This window comes from Erinaceus europaeus, chromosome 18, assembly GCF_950295315.1.
Source record: "Erinaceus europaeus chromosome 18, mEriEur2.1, whole genome shotgun sequence".
Lineage (NCBI taxonomy): Eukaryota > Metazoa > Chordata > Mammalia > Eulipotyphla > Erinaceidae > Erinaceus > Erinaceus europaeus.
The window spans coordinates 33128208-33142705 of NC_080179.1; the positions used below are offsets into that span (position 1 = coordinate 33128208).

The 14498-nt window shown below is 39.3% G+C and overlaps 1 protein-coding gene across 24 annotated transcripts in view; it reads left to right on the top strand.

Annotated features, from left to right (window-relative positions):
• The window catches only part of BAZ2B (bromodomain adjacent to zinc finger domain 2B), a 368528-nt gene that overhangs the window by 117915 nt on the left and 236115 nt on the right, over nt 1-14498 (top strand). For 2 of the 24 annotated variants that reach the window (XM_060177832.1, XM_060177835.1), the window contains exons 4-5: nt 867-899; nt 7918-7980. The exons of 18 other annotated variants lie outside the window; for them this stretch is intronic. The gene's annotated coding sequence lies outside the window, so the exon portion shown is untranslated. The remainder of the gene's footprint in view (nt 1-866; nt 900-7917; nt 7981-14498) is intronic. 4 more of the 24 variants (XM_060177833.1, XM_060177836.1, XM_060177834.1 and 1 more) reach the window with 2 other exon arrangements.

A 14498-nucleotide genomic window follows, 5' to 3' on the forward strand; every position in this document is an offset into this window, starting at 1 on the left:
TGTTGTTGTAGTTATTATTGTTGTTGTTATTGATGTCATTGTTATTAAATAGGACAGAGAGAAATGGAGAGAGGAGGGGAAGACAGAGAGGGTGAGAGAGAGACACCTGCAGACCTCCTTCACCACCTGTCAACTGACTCCCCTGCAGGTGTTGGGGGGTGGCATTGAACCAGGATCTTTAGCTTTGCGCCATGTGTGCTTAACCGACTGCGCTACCGCCCAACTCCCTTATTCATTTTTATTTGTGATTTAATATTGATTTACAAAATTACAAGATAATGGGAACAACTCCGCACCGTTCCTACCACCAGAGTTTTGAATCCACAATCCCTCCATTGTAAACTATAGTAGTTCTCCTAAGGTTGCAGATATGTGTTAACTATTAAATCTAGAACTATCTGTCTATATTTGTATATATTTACTCTTTTTTTCTTTTTTTTTTTTTTTTTTGCTTCCAGTGTTATTGCTGGGGCTCTGTGCTTGCACTACAAAGTCACTGCTCCTGGAGGCCATTTATTTCCCATTTTGTTTCCCTTGTTGTTCTTGTTATTTTGCCATTGATGATGATGATGTTGCATAGGACAGAGAGATATTGAGAGAGGAGAGGAGACAGAGAGGGGGAGAGAAAGACAGACACCTACAGACCTATTTCACTGCTTGTGAAATTACTCCTCCTGTAGGTGGGGAACCAGGAGCTCAAACTGGCATCCTTACGCTGGTCCTTGCACTTTGCGCCTAATCCGCTGTACTGCTGCTTAACCCCCAATTTGCTCTTTTTTAATGTCTTGTCTTCTCTTCCTTTCCACGTCACACGTACACCTATTACTACATCTATATGTTTCTCCCTTTTTTTTCTTTTCTTTCAGGGTCCTGATGGAGTTGGAGTTCAGAACCCTTTGGTCATCTTCCCCTATCACTTCTCCCCCACTAGGAGTATGGATCAAAATTATTTTGGGGGTGCAGAAGTTGGGAATTCTGACTTTTGTAATTGCTTCTCTGCTGGATATAGGTGTTGGAAGGTTGGTCTGTAGCATGAGCCTCTTTCTTTCCCTAGTGGAGTAGGGCTCTGGAGAGTTGAGGTTCCAAGACACATTGGTAAGGTGTTCTGCCCAGGGAAGTCAGGATAGAATCATGATAGCATCTGCCACTTGGTGGCAGAAAGGCAGCAAGATATAAAGTGGGCCAAAGTGATTCATAAACAGGAAACAAAAAGTAGGAACAGATCAGATAAGAATATTGATCTTAGGGTGGAAAGAAACTAGAAAGTCCATTTTAGGCATGTTCCTAGGTGCCCATGACTGTCTTAGTTTTTGCTTGAGCTTGGTAGGTAATATGTAATTGGATGATAATGTTTTCTAATAGGATGGTGTCAGAGTGGAGAAAAGAGTTAGAAAGTTCAACTAGGAGTCCGGATGGTAGCACAGCAGGTTAAGTGCACATAGCATGAAGTGTAAGGACCATGTAAGGATCCTGGTTTGAACCTCCGGCTCCTCACCTGCAGGGGTATCACTTCACAAGCCATGAAGCAGGTCTGCAGATATCTGTCTTTCTCTCCCCCTCTCTTTTTCTTCCCCTCTTTTTGATTTCTCTTTGTCCTATCCAACAATAAGAACAATAGCAATAACAACAAGGGCAACAGAATGAAAAAAGATGCCCTTCAGGAGCAGTGGATTTGTAGTGCAGGCACCAAGCCCCAGTGACAACTCTGGAGGCAGGAAAGAAGGGAGGGAGGGAGGGAGGGAGGGAGGGAGGAAGGAAGGAAGGAAGGAAGGAAGGAAGGAAGGAAGGAAGGAAGGAAGGAAGGAAGTTGGATTAGGGCACAGAGTAGCTCCCATTATTGAAAAGAATCTATGAATAAAATTAACTGTTTATCCCATCCACCCAACCCAGGGCCCATATATATTTATATTACACATGGGACCCTGTGTAACCTCTGAGGCCCTGTTGTCTGAGCTCACAATTCATGGCCACAGTTGAGAACATTCCAAGCTGCACTCATTTCAGTACCAGTCTTCCAGACTGGGTGTAGTCTCTACCACTGCTGCTTTATGGTGAGAGCAAGGTCCTGGGAAGGCCTGTAAGAAGGCTTATCATAATTTTCCTGATGGAAATGACCAGTGTTGGTGGAGAGAGGGATCCATTAGAGAGGTCTAGGCCCATCATATTTTTGTGGGAATTCAATGATTCCCTCACTAGTGCCTCAGATGTTGGGGTGATATGATATTGTCCAAAAAAGCCATTATTAAGTAAGCCAGTCTCTTGCCCTTATCCAGAGTTTCTAGTCCTCTATCTGACAACCTTAGTCTTTCTCAGGAGTGCAATTGTATACCTATATTTATATTTATTCACGTATACTGCTCATTTTACCCAGCTCCAGTTCTAAAGTCCCTGTGCCACATGTCCAAATGGAACCCTCTACTTAGCCTCACCTCTTCCCTCCTTCCTTCATCCTTTTCCTCTCATAGACTCTTTAGTCTTCATAGACTCTAAGAATCAGTTTGGTTGTTACTTATGATTATCTTTCTCTTTTTTCTGAAAATGTGTTTGTTTTAGTTGATCAGAAAAGCTAGATGGGAAAGATTGATAGACTTAAACTATTGTCTTTGATAATAATCCTTTTGAATCTTGAAATTTTGTTGGAGATAATATATAGTGTTGTGATAGATTTAAAGGGACCTGGGGACAAAAATGAAGTAAATGTAAAAGTGATTGTTACTATTGTCCTCTACTGCAGTATTTTTCACAACCATCACTCTAGTGAAGTACTTCTTCATTTTTTAAAAATATTTATTTATTTCCTTTTTGTTGCCCTTGTTAAGTGAAGTGCTTCTTTTAAAAAATACACTCATTGCTACATCTTGAGAGTATTGTTTCATGTTTGAATTGTCTGTAGAGACTGACATATTTAAATTTTTTTAGACTTTTAAAAATATTCCCTTGTTGCCTGTGTTGTTTTATTGTTGTAGTTATTATTGATGTTGATGTTGTTGTATAGGACAGAGAGAAATGGAGAGAGGAGGGGAAGACAGACAGGGAAAGAGAAAGATAGACACCTGTAGATCTGTTTCACCGCTTGTGAAGTGACTCCCCTTCAGGTGGGGAGCTGAGGGCTGGAGCCCGGGGCTAGAACAGGGTCCTTAGCTTTGGGCCACCTGCGCTTAACCCTCTGCACTACCGCCCAACTCCCTTTAAAAAATATTTTTAATGTTAGTTTTATTGTTTTTGGGTTTGAGAGATAGACCACCTAGTAGAGCACATACTTTACTATGAACAAAGACTTGGATGTAAACCTCCAACACTGCATGAGAGTACCAAGGGAAACATCAGGAATGGTATAGTGATTTTGTGTTGGCTCTCCTCATTGTGTGTCTCTCTCATCCTCTCTCTGAGAAAAACAAAAACAAGTCTACCAAGTGTGGTAGGATTGCACTGGCACAAAAGCTCAGCAAACTCTTGGTGACAAAAAGAAAATCTTTGTTTTTATGATGACTTTGGTTTAGAAGACTATAGTTGTTGCAGAAATATTATTTTCCTGCCTGAAGCTCAAAGGTCTCAGGCTCAATCCCTGGCACCACCAGGGTGACAGAGCTGAGCAGTGCTCTGTTTAAGATAAATAAGTAAGGTTGGGAGCCAGGCGGTAGTGCAGCAGGTTAAGCGCGCCCCTGGCTCCCCACCTGCTGGGGAGTCGCTTCACAGGCGGTGAAGCAGATCTGCAGGTGTCTTTCTCTCCCCCTCTCTGTCTTCCCTTTCTCCATTTCTCTCTGTCCTGTCCAACAACAACAATAATAACTACAACAATAAAAAAAGAAGGGCAGGGAGTCGGGCTGTAGCGCAGCGGGTTAAGTGCAGGTGGCGCAAAGCACAAGGACCGGCATAAGGATCCGGGTTCGAACCCCGGCTCCCCACCTGCAGGGGAGTCGCTTCACAGGCGGTGAAGCAGGTCTGCAGGTGTCTATCTTTCTCTCCCCTTCTCTGTCTTCCCCTCCTCTCTCCATTTCTCTCTGTCCTATCCAACAACAACAACAATAATAACCACAACAATAAAACAACAAGGGCAACAAAAGGGAATAAATAAAATTAAAAAAAAAAAAGGGCAACAAACGAGAATGAATAAATAAATAAATATAAAAAATAAGTACGGTTATTTTTGAAATGGGTGTTTATTAGGCAGTAAATGAATACCGATCCATGCTAAAACAAAGATAAGCCTCAAAAGCATGTTAAGTGGAAGAAGTCAGAAAATTTAATGTTGCATGATTTAATTTATATGACATTTCAAAAGAAAGTAGTTTAGGGAAAGATTTGTCAAGTGGCCAACAATTAAAAGTGTCTAACTGTTCCTTACAAAACAGAGAGGCACAGAAAACTAAGTTTTCACCTTCAACTTGCAGGCATAGAGGAAGGCTAGTAACAAGTAACCCCCTGTTGAAATGTGATGAGTTAGTGGGAATTATCCAGGAGAACATAGACAGGGAGGATAGGATCATAACAATAATAGCTTATACCAAAACTGGGAATCCAGAATATACTATATATGGCCTTCGGGATACAGGTGGGTGCTAAATTGACTGGAGTACACAGAGTCAAGTGATAAGTGAGCTTGAAATGATTCATTGAGGGCCTAGCAAATCAGGTTATATATGTGAAAGAGTCATCAATCAATATAATACAGACAAATAAGTAGTTTAGATTCCACTACAGTTTTAATACATTTTAACACAAGCAGCATCATACATAGAAAAACTGTACAGAGAAGATGCAGGCTATTTATTCTACAGATGTTTGTTATATGTATGGTACTAAGTTCTTGCCATATTTCTATGCACCAACAGTGAGAACAATCAGAATGGGTGCTTTCCATGGATCGAAATAACCAAGATTTCTATTGCTTCATTATGAATTATCATTGCACTAGAAGTAATGTGGACTAAGAAGTAGAAAATAAATGTCACAGTTCGGGAGATAACAAAATGGTTATGCAAAAATACTATAATGCCTGAGGCACCAGAGGTGCCAGGTTCAATACTATAAACTACAAGCCAGAGCTGAGCAGTGATCTGGAAAAAACAAGAGAAAGATTATTTTCTACTTCATCAATATGTGTTGCTACACTTACATCATCAGTATTCCTTAACTAAAGTCCAGTGAACATCCTATACACTCACAACCCACTTCCTTCACTGCACAGTCTATCACTCAGTTTGGAAGCCCAAGACCAAACAAAGGCCTGTGTTTGACTTTACTTATTACCTTGCTTTGTTTCTTTACTAATACTTAAAAGCATCATTCAGTACATTTTCCTTATGTTGGTTCTTTTAGTATTTCTTCTAGGGTTGGTTTGATGGTAGTAAATCCCTTTAACTTTTTTTAAAAATTATCTTTATTTATTGATTGGATAGAGACAGTAAAAAATCAAGAGGGAAGGGGGAAAATGAGAGGGAGAGAGACAGAGAGACACATGCAGCCCTGCTTCACCACTCACAAAACTTTTTCCCTACAGATCGGGACCAGGGGTTCAAACCTGGGTCCTTGTGCATTGTAACATAGGCACTCAACCAGGCATACTATCACCCAACCCCTAACTGTTTGCTTTTTCTGGAACTCTTCATAAATCCTTCAAACATGACTGATAACCTAATGGATAGTTTTTAAATTTATCATTGGATAGAGACAGAGAGAAATTGTGAGGGGAGGAGGAGATAGAGAAGGAGAGAGATGGAGAGACACCTGCAGCTGTACTTCTACACTTAGGAAGCTTTTCTCGCTGCAAGTGGGGACCAAGGACTTGAACCTGGGTCCTTGTGTACTGTAATGTGAGCACTTAGCCAGGTGTGCTGCTGGTTGGCCCCCTAATTAAAGCTTTTAAATGACGATTTTTTTCTTTTAATTAAATAAATTTTTTATTATTTTTATTTATTAGATATCTGCAGCCAGAAATTGAGAGGGAAGGGGAGATTGAGAGAGAGAGACACACACACACACACACACACACACCTGTAGCACTGCTTCACCACTTCTAAAGCTTTGCCCCTGCAGACGGGGACCAGGGGCTTAAACCTGGGTCCTTGAGCACTGTAGCGTGCGCTCTCAACCAGGTACACCATTACCCGGCCTGACAAATTCTTACTTAGTTTCCTCCCCCAGGTTAAGTCATCTTAATTCAAGGATAGATCTATAGAGATCTGTTATTTACTAAGAATATACAGCTAGATTCTTCTTATTTTTCTCTTTACCTAGGTATCCCAGTGGCTTTCATAAAATAGATTTGTCATGTAGTTCCTTATTCAAAGAACGTTAGGGAGGGAGTTTATTATTTGTTTATCTTTCTTTTAAATCATTGAATTCACATCTAGAATCTCACTTTTTAAAAAAACCTGCCTACTCAGGCCTCAACTCTGCTTTCACTCCACTTTAGATTTCCTACTTGGTAGGAAGATAGTTTGAAAATTCATTGGGGGTTGGGCAGTAGTGCACCAGTAAGAAGCTCATAGTAAGCGCATAGTAAGAAACTCAAGGATCTGCTCAAAGATCTTGGTTCAAATCCCCAGCTCCCCACCTACAGAGGGTCACTTCACAAGTGGTGAAACAGGTCTTTATCTACCCTTCCCTCTCAATTTTTCTCTGTCTTTTGAGAAGAAAAAAAAAGAAAAGAAAAACTGCCCTGCTGCCTAAGAGCTTTCTAGCTAGTGAGACAGTATATTTCCAACCACTTTTGTTCCTTTTATCATCTTTACCTCCTGTTGCAACTCTGTTGCTATTAATATTATTCTATAGTGTGAGAAACTCTTAAGACATTTGTTATCTCTCTCAGTGTTGTTCTTTTTTAAAATTTCTTAATATATATTTATTTTCCCTTTTGTTGCCCTTGTTTTATATTGTTGTAGTTATTATTGTTGTTGTTAATGATGTCATTGTTAGATAGGACAGAGAGAAATGAAAGGGGGGGAGAGAAAGAAAATACCTGCAGACCTGCTTCACCGCCTGTGAAGCAAACCCCCTGCAGGTGGGGAGCCAGGGCTCAAACCGGGATCCTTATGCTGGTCCTGTGGTTTGTGCCACGTGAGCTTAACTCACTGCACTACCGCTGGACTCCCAGTGTTGTTCTTTATAACATAAGATTTGGGGTCTTCATGATAGAAGAAGCTAGGAAATCTATTTCAGGTATATCCCAAGGGACCCATGTCTTATCTATTTTGCCTGAGCCCAACAGGTAACATGCAGGTGGGTTGAAAGTATTTCCTAGAAAGATTGTTTCAGAGTTGGAAATAAGACTAGAAAGCTGGATCAGGGGAGAGAGAAGCTCCCAAATATGGGAAGAAAATATAAATACTGTTAAATATAAACCTCAATTGACCTGACTTAAGGCCCATGTCTATTCATATTTAGCACAGGAGCCTGTGTAACCTCTGCATCCCTGTCTGTCTGAATTCGTATACCATGTTCATAGCTAGAAACGTTGTAAGCTGCACTCATTTCAGGACCAGTCTTCTTCAAGTGGCAGAGTTTGTTGACAGCCTCCCTTAGTACAGTCGGGTAGTTTCTACCACTTGTACTACTTTCAGCACAGTGTACAGTAGAGGCCCACAGAGTATTTATGATGTTGATCTTGTTGGAGATGACCAGTGATGGTGAAAAGAGGGACCTGTTAAAGGGCTAGGCCCATCATGTCTGTATCTATGTAGCGATCCAAGATTCCCTGACTAGAGCCCTAGATAATGGATTGGCCTGGTACTGACCAAAAGGGCATTCATTAGAGTGTCCCAATCTCTTGCACTTATCCAGATTTTGTAGTCCTTACTTTATCTGACAGGGATAGTCCTTGTGGAAAGTGAAATAGGAAGTAGGTGAGTATGATATCTGATATCTAGATCTGAGCAGAATATGTTTGATTAAGTGCATTATGGTGTTTTTTTTTAGGTCTTTCTACTTGCATGCTGCACTTATTGAGTCACTGTGGAGTATTTGCACTTTTACTTTAAGGTATACATTTCCCCCTAACTTTGCATACATGTGCACATGTGCCCTATCTCATGGACCCTGGTTTATATTTAGGTTCTATAACTTTGTTAGGTGTGCCACCTGAACTGGGAACTAAGGAGTTCTATGAGCTAGGAAAGGTCTCACCATAGTATTGAAGCTGGAGGGTTGACATTCCACACTTGGTGTCTCTGGACATAGTTCAAAGTGAAACATGTCACACTGGTTGCATTGATTTGGTTGAGATCAGCAAATGCAGTATTAAATGGTGATCTGATCTTTCTGTTCTTGTTGTCCTGTGAACTTTCACCACTTTGAAATGACTTTAGTATTTTTTAAATTCTATTTATTTTGGACAGTAATATAGAGAAATTGAGAAAGACGGGGGAGGTAATGAGGGGAGAGGGGAAGAGAGACATCTGCAGTACTGCTTCACTGCTTTTGAACTTCCCCCATGCAAGTGTGGACCAGGGACTTGAACTGGGATGTTGCATATTGTAACTTGAACTTTACCAGTTTTACCACTGCATGGCCCCTTAAACTACCTTTTTTTCAGAGGGGGTGGGGCAACAACACCGATGTTTCCTCCAATGTAGTGGGGGCTAGCTAGGCTCTAAGCTGAGTTATAATCTTGATTATTTAGATCAAATGTAATGGTGACACAGTGCTGTGCCCTATTGGTTTTTAAATCCTCTGTAGTGTGCTACTTTACTGTTTGTATAATTTTTGTCTGATCAACTAATCGCTGAGCTTAAGACTATCTACTGCTGTGATACTTTCTCTAAGTACTTCATTAAAAACAATGTGAAAGGGAGTAGCTGTAGCGCAGCGGGTTAAGCGCAGGTGGCACAAAGCACAAGGACTGGCATAAGGATCCCGGTTCGAACCCCGGCTCCCCACCTGCAGGGGAGTCGCTTCACAGGTGGTGAAGCAGGTCTGCAGGTGTCTATCTTTCTCTCCTCCTCTCTGTCTTCCCCTCCTCTCTCCATTTCTCTCTGTCCTATCCAACAACGACAACAACAATAATAACTACAACAATAAAACAACAAGGGAAACAGAAGGAAATAAATAAAATAAATATTTTTAAAAATGTGAAAATATGTCTTATTGTGGTAAATACACAAGTATATTACTATTGCTGGAAGGAATTTTTATCTGAATGTGTAACATTTTCCTACAGCACATATTTGTAGAAACTTAACATAGAAGTAGATGAAAAAAGATGCCCATCTACCATGTTCATGATTTGTGTCAACTATACTATCAAGTTTCCTTTTCATTGTGGTAAACCTACTAGAATGAACTAAAGATAGGAAGATAAATTCTACAAATTGATAGGAAAGATTAGAAAATAATAAAAGTAAAACAGACTTCTGGAAAATTAAAACAATGGTATAGCAAGGAAAAAAAAAGCCTCAAAGTAAGGTAAAATAAAATTTAGAAAGATAAAGCAAAAATAAAACACTGATAGAATTTTGTAAGTATCTATAACAGAAGTTGACATTTTATTTATTCTTCTGTTATTAATCAATTTGTCAATCACACACTGACCACACGAAACAAAAAGACTATTCATTTTGATACCCTGCAATGTTAGAGGAAGTGAATTCACTGATGCAAATATACATTATTAACATTTATAATTTTATAAACAAATATTGTTAGCAGTAATTTCCCACATTAATTAATCTTAAAATTACTGACCAAGATACAGTATATCCTGATTTAATTGACCTTTTGCTCTTTTTAAGAGCAATGATCTAGCATTGGCCACAGTTTAGATTTGATAAACTGACAGTGCTTTGAAATTATTTTGTATATTAAAGGCAATGATCTAGCATTGGCCACAGTTTAGATTTGGCAATGATCTAGCATTGATCTAAAGACAATGATCTAGCATTGGCCACAGTTTAGATTTGATAAACTGACAGTGCTTTGAAATTATTTTGTATATTAAAAATAACTCACAAGAACAATGTTAAATTTTTATTATGCTCTCTTATAAATTAGAATTCCATGTAAAATCAAAGTTTGACACTTCAGCTGTATATCATTTAAACTGCAGATCATTTCTAGGAATAATATTAGAAAACTGATTGTGTTTTATTCTCTTTAAGTTTATCTCTGTTTTTTGAGATGGGGGCTTCTGAATTTTTTTTGCAGAATAAAGATCTGGTTATCAGAAAACTGTTGTTTTACAGAATTCTAATCTGACATATTTTAATTCATTTAAATTTTTTGTATATTTTAATTTTTATTACAATTATTTAAATACTTTCTTGTTTTCAGACATTCACTACGAGTCCTAGTTTAGGATCAAGTTTTGCAGTTAAATGTATTTTTCTTTTTTTTTTTTTTTTTTTATCTGTTGCCTCTCTACAACTTACCTTTCTCATTTCTAATATTGATGCTTTTTTTTTTTCTTTTCCTCCTCCAGGGTTATTGCTGGGCTCGGTGCCTGCACCATGAATCCACCGCTCCTGGAGGCCTTTTTTTTTCCCCCCTTTTGTTGCCCTCGTTGTAGCTTCGTTGTGGTCATTATTATTGCCCTTGTTGACACAATTCGTTGTTGGATAGGACAGAGAGAAATGGAGAGAGGAGGGTAAGATAGAGAAGGGGAGAGAAAGATAGACACCTGCAGACCTGCTTCACCGCCTGTGAAGCGACTCCCCTGCAGGTGGGGAGCCGGGGGTTCGAACAGGGATCCTTACACCGGTCCCTGCGCTTTGCGCCACATGCGTTCAACCCACTGCGCCACCGCCCGGCCCCCCATATTGATGCTTTTGAAGAAAATATCAACTCTCTACATTCTTTTCAACTGAACATTTCTAATTTGAGATTGTCTGATATTTCCTAATGGTTAGATTTAGATTATGTATCCCAGGCCAGGATACTGCAGAATACTTGCATGGTAAGAGATCACCTGTCTTTTCCAGCCATTGCAGTTAACTAACTGAAGTTTTCTTTTGCTTTACCCTTTAAAATCAGGATTCTGTATATGACTTGCTTTTCTTATAATGTTATTCTGTCAGATGTTGCTTTTTCTTACCTACAACTTTGTACCTTGCAATTTGGAATTTTAGTACTCAGTATTTAAAAATAAAGTCTCAATCTTTCCTCTTGTTTTGGGACAATAATCACTTTTGAAAATAATGCACAAATACCTACCAGGGGGAGATGGAAGAGTGTACTCATGCATTGACTGTTTTGTATGCCATTATTTATTCAATAAAATGTTTTAAAATAAGCAAAATTTTGATGTCATAAACAATATAATAGTTGTTAGGGCTGGTGTAAATGGGAGACGTTGATGAAAGCAGAGTGTTAGAGGAAGTTGTGAGATTTTTCTATACAGAATGGTAACTATGACTGAATATTGTCTAGTTATAAAAATGCATTTTATATATAATAACTTAAAACAGTTAATAATTTACTTTTAGCTTGATTTATATAGCATAGTATGTAAAGTATTCTATTATAGTGAAAGCTTTACCATTATTTTGATATTAACACTTACTAAAATTGACCACATCATATCTATATGTATGAAATCTAAACTACATTATCATTATTCTATTTAAAACAAGTAATTTTCCTTCTGTTTCACTATCCTACTGAGTTAAAATGCAGTGACCTCTCTGTCCTTATTATCTTATTCCCCATATTGGTAATGAATATTGACTTCTGTTTTATCATTCGTCTTTAAAATGTGAACATCCATATATATTATGTAGTTTTTATTCTTTTTTTTATATTTTATTTTATTTATTTATTCCCTTTTGTTGCCCTTGTTGTTTTATTGTTGTAGTTATTATTGTTGTTGTCGTTGTTGGATAGGACAGAGAGAAATGGAGAGAGGAGGGGAAGACAGAGAGGAGGAGAGAAAGATAGACAGACACCTGCAGACCTGCTTCACCACCTGTGAAGCGACGCTCCTGCAGGTGGGGAGCCGGGGTTCGAACCGGGATCCTTATGCTGGTCCTTGTGCTTTTGCGCCACCTGCGCTTAACCCGCTGCGCTACAGCCCGACTCCCTAGTTTTTATTCTAAAGAGTTGTCTATTGACTTACTAACTTCAAAGGAATTTTAGATTTTTATGTTTTGCTTATTGTTGAGATATTATGTTGAGTAGAGTCAAGAGAAGAGTTCCTGAGGGTAGATGACCCCTCTTATACACTTTACTGAATCTTTAAAAAAATTTTTAAATTTTATTTCATTTGTCTCTGTGTGTGTATATGAAAGAGAAGAATATATATATACTGTTTTTATACAAGACTGTATATATATATATATATATATATATATATATATATATATGGAGAGAGAGATACCAGATTACTAAGTGCTGGGGATCAGACATGAGCCCCAAGTATGCAAAACTAGCCCTTATTTCTCAGCCATAGTTTTCTGAGTCTTTTTAAATATATAATTTATTTTTATTATTTATTGAATAGACAGAAATCTAGAGGGAATGGGGAGATAGGGAGGGAGAGAGAGAGACAGAGAGAGAGACCTGCAGCACTGCTTCACCACTCATGAAGCTTCCCCCCTGCAGGTGGGGACCAGGGCTTGAACCTGGGTCCTTGGGCATAGTTAACATGTGCTTAAACAGGTATGTCACTTCCTGGTCTACTTTCTTGAATCTTAAAGCTCAGGTAGCTGGTGCGTCTGTCTTACAATGATTGTTTTGAGTCTATAGTCTATTGCATAGGTTCTGAGACTGTGTCTGTGCTAGGGGCTCAATGCATTTAATTCACCAGAAAATATTTTTCAAACACGAAGGGGCTAACCTTTCCATATTGGGAAAATATGGACAAAACACTTTCCCATGCCGTCAAAGAGTAGGCAATGATTAACAATTCCACACAGTTCCCACTACCTGATTTCCATATCCCATCCCCTCCCTTGAAAGCTTTCCTATTCATTATCTGTCTGGAAGCATGGCCCAAGGATCACAATGGGGTGAAAAGGTGGAAACTCTGGCTTCTCTGATTGCTTTGATTCAATATTTCTTATAAGGTTAGGTTGACTGGCTAATTCCTTTAGTTCTTCAATATTTGAGAAACCCTTTACTTCTCCCTCATATTTGAAGGATAATTTTGCAGGATTCAATATTTGTGGCTGAAATTCCCTCTCCTTTAGAACTATGAATATGTCATTCCACTCTCTCCTTGCCTCTAGGGTTTGTGAAGAGTAAACTGATAAAAGTCTGATAGCTCTGTCTTTGTATGTAACTTCTTTCCCTAGCAGCCTGAAAAAATTTTTCCTTGTCACTGAGTTTTGATAGTTTTACAATAATGTGTATTACTGTCTTCTGTTGTGGATTTACAAACCTGGGTGATTGGTCTGCCTCTTGAATAAGTATGTTCTGAGATTTTCCTAGGTGCAGGAAATTCTCAACTAAAATTTCTCTGTCCAAAACGGCTCGCAGTGGTGCCATCCACCCGGAGCTCTGGCTTGACTGTGATGATCTTTCAACCTGCACTCCTTTTTGCTACAATAGCATGTGAGCACCTTCCTGAGACAGTAGATCGTTCAGCTGTAGATTATGGGTAAAATTGGGTCTCTTGTATTTAATTGTTGTATTTAATTGTTGTCTTGGGCAGATCAACTATCTGGTCTCTGGTCCCTGCTATCCCATAAACCACATTTCCCAGAAGTCCTTTTTGCAATATTATTTTCATATAATATTTGCATCAGCTACCTGTGCTTTCTTTATTATCTTTGCCTTTTTACAATTTTTTTAAATTTATTCCCTTTTGTTGCTCTTGTTTTTTATTGTTGTTGGACAGGACACAGAGAAATGGAGAGAGGAGGTGGAAGACAGAGAGGGGGAGAGAAAGCTAGATGCCTGCAGACCTGCTTCACCGCTTGTGAAGTGACTCCCCTGCAGGTGGGAAGGCAGGGGCTCGAACTGGGATCCTTATGCCCATCCTTGCGCTTTGCGCCATATGTGCTTAACCCACTATGCTACTGCTCGACTCCCTATCTTTGCCTTTTTAGCAGCAAGGGCATATGTGTTGGTATGCTTCTAAATTCTGCTTATAAGACCTTCTGTTTTGATCATCACATTAGGTTCGCTTGTATTACTTGCTATGTGGTATATTTACATAATCACTGTTTTACCTGGGTCCTGCCTTGCCTGCAGGGTATTGGTTTAATCCCCACTGGTTAGATGGAAGCTTTCTATGTTCTTTTTGAGCTCTTTTTTTACTCCGCCCCCTCTCCTAGTCATTTCCTTTCCCTTGCTACTTCTGGTGAAGAGATGCATAAAAGGCGATGTATCTGATTAATAAACGAGATACTGCTTCCCAGCTCAGCCATGAGTCCCTGGTCTGTCTCCCACCCGCGAAGCTAGAACGGCATCTAGCATCCCGAACTGGGACCGAAAAATGGTGCCTGAACAGGGACTGGCATATGGCGCCCAACCAACGTGGGACCTAACCTGCCCATCCCCCAGATAAGTAAAGCCGTTTGGCTACCCATCCACTGTGGGTTGCCTTTCTACTTATGAAGAGGTTT